Genomic DNA, 2,985 nt, shown 5'->3' on the forward strand with positions numbered 1-2,985 from the left:
GTGATTTAATTATAAATTTTTACCTATTATAAAGATTTAATTACAGTCTTTAAATTATAGAAACCTTATAGGAACTATAAAATAATTAAACCTATAGGCTAACTTGCAGCAGTTGTACCAGCAATTCGTTGGAACCGCCGTAAAATCAAATCTCCACCCCCTAATATGTGACGCTTGTGAAACTGTTAGAATTTCGTTTCGTAGCGATTTAAAATTACCACAAATCCCTAAATAAACCACCGCTATTCAGCGTATCTCTTGTAGTGCTATAATATAATAGTGTGTAATTAAAAAAAATTAATTAAAAATAATTAAAATTTATTTAGTTTATTTAGTATTTATTAATTATTAATTATTATAATAATTAATAAATATTAAATAAGACAATTCTATCGGTAAATATAAATAGCATTTTTTGTTGTTGTTGTTTAAATGATGGTGATGGCGGTGATGAGAGACAAAAATCATAAGGATGGTGTTGGTTACACTTGCTTATCTTAATTTGTCATCAAGACTCAAACATGTGAATGGATGAAAGTCATATATGCATAGATGGAAATGCAACACAAGACGAAATTTAATACAAACACGTCAACAATTTAACATGCTATATGGTCCCCCTCCTCCACTGTCTTCTTGCCAGATATCTGTTTTTATTTGGTAACATTTTATTGTTTTTTATTAAAATTTTATATATATGTTAGTAATTCTATGTATGTATTTATAAGCATCTACTGCAATACTATAAGCAACACGCAAGAAATTGAAGGTAAGAGGAGAAACGTTAACAAGAACACAATGTGGGGTGAAATGTTTAAACAAAAATGGGAAAAAGTGAAAATAAGGCAAAGAAACAAAAAAAGGAGACAAAGATATATCCTTGGAGTAAGCAAAAAACACAGCATATCAATCCAAGGAAAATTTTAACATTAATGCTTCATTGGAAGAAAATTGATGCCTACTTCATCCTTTTATCTACTTATGATGTGTGATTGATTCACCCCCTTCTAATAATAGGTGTTTGAGAAATCATTCATTTTGAGATTACTATCATCATATTTTTGGTCAAATTATATTATTTCAAAATTAATTGTTATAATAAGTATGTTAAGACAAAAAATAGAAAGATCTTAAAATAGCAAAATAGAAAAAATAATAGGTAAATTTTATTGTGTCTTTTTCTTTGATTTTGCCGCATATAAATTTTGGATAAACAAAAAATCAAATTAATAATGTTTTAAAATATTTTAATGACTATTATTTATTAGTTTAAATTTTAAAAGACAATTTTTTAATATAACATCAGAATTTCTACAACAAAAAATAGGATTTGATCTTTGTTAATCCATCGAAAAAACAAAATTTTATCAGGTAAAATGACAACTTAAAAGAAAAGAAATATTAGAAATATAATTATTTATAGGTTTAATTATTCTACTGGTCTCTATAGTTTTGCGAAATTTTTAATTAGGTCTCTATACTTTTTTTCCTTTCAATTGAGTCATTGCACCAATTTTTTTTTAATTGGGTATTTACACGTTTTTTTCCTTTTATTTAGGTCTCTGTACCAATTCTTTTTTTTAGTTGGGTCCTTATAAAATTAAGTCATCAATTACTACTAAGAGGGATTTAATTGAAAAAAAAAATTGGTGCAGGGACCCGATTAAAAAGAAAAAAGTATAGGGACCTAATTGAAAATTTCATAAAACTATAAAGACTAATAAAATAATTAAACCTTATTTATATTAGTTTAAATTTTTAGAAGAAGTAACTTTTTGATATAAACAAATAAATATACATGATACATAAAAAATAATTTTTGTTATTAATTATTATGTGTAGAAGATTAATAATTTATAAGATAAGAGATGGGGGTCATGCGGGGAAACTGGCAGAAAGCAAGCGATGATTGTGAGTGATAGATATCATTTGTGGCAACCTGAGCTTTGTCTTTTTGGCTGATTAGAATTCAATGTATGTATGTGGATGAATAAGGAGTTTTATTTGGACCACCACTTCTTTCAATTCAATATATTTCAAATTTATTTGCAATCTATCTTTCTATCTATCTATCTATCTATCTTCTCAGATAATATATGATCATGATCATGAAAATGATAACACACACTAAAGAAACAACACTTTGATTGATTGATTAGGTTTTCACCGTTTCAAGTTTCAACCACTCTCTATGTATTATTTGCACGGTACCTGCTATATTCTTCAGGTTTAGTTTGTAGATCCCCACCTCAATAAATAGAAAAAGAAAAAAAATCAATATTTTATATATCGTGAAAATCTATATATAAATTAAACTTTTTCTTATATAAATGTTTAGTAAAAGTGCTATTTAAATAGAATCTTAAAGATAATAATTATTATATCGTCAATTAATTTTTCTATTTTGTCTATAAAGTTAGATTGCATTATTTAGTGATGAGTCTGTTATAGTAGAGTTTGTCGTTAATTAGCGACTACCGTTTAGTCCATTTCTTCTATGGAATTAGCTTTTACTTTAGTGACTGATTTGCGACTATCTAATCGGTAGCTAAAAAACTTTCCGATGAATTAACGACTGTTGTGTTTGCCTCACTGATCTACGACTTGTAATTAGCGAGAAAAGCATTAGTTGCTAGGCGGTAGCTAATTCGTCACAAATTATATTTTGCGTCAGATTAGCGATGATTTTACGACTCTTTTTGTGGTAGTTAATCGGTCATATTCTTGTAGTGTTCCACACATCAATATCCAATGCAAGTAACTTTATATTCATATAATCATCTTAATATATATCAATCAAATATTGTAATAAGTCTCGGCTCATCAATTACATCACTTTGAACAGAGAAGTCAAATAAAATTTTAAAATATTATTAAGTGTTTACCAATGAAAAAAAAGAAGAAAAAAAGTATTATCCAAGTGAAACAATTCAAAATATTAGAGATGGAAAAGCCAACTTTCAAAAGAAATAACAATAATATAAC

Source organism: Arachis ipaensis, chromosome B02 (genome assembly GCF_000816755.2).
Source record: "Arachis ipaensis cultivar K30076 chromosome B02, Araip1.1, whole genome shotgun sequence".
Taxonomy (NCBI): domain Eukaryota; kingdom Viridiplantae; phylum Streptophyta; class Magnoliopsida; order Fabales; family Fabaceae; genus Arachis; species Arachis ipaensis.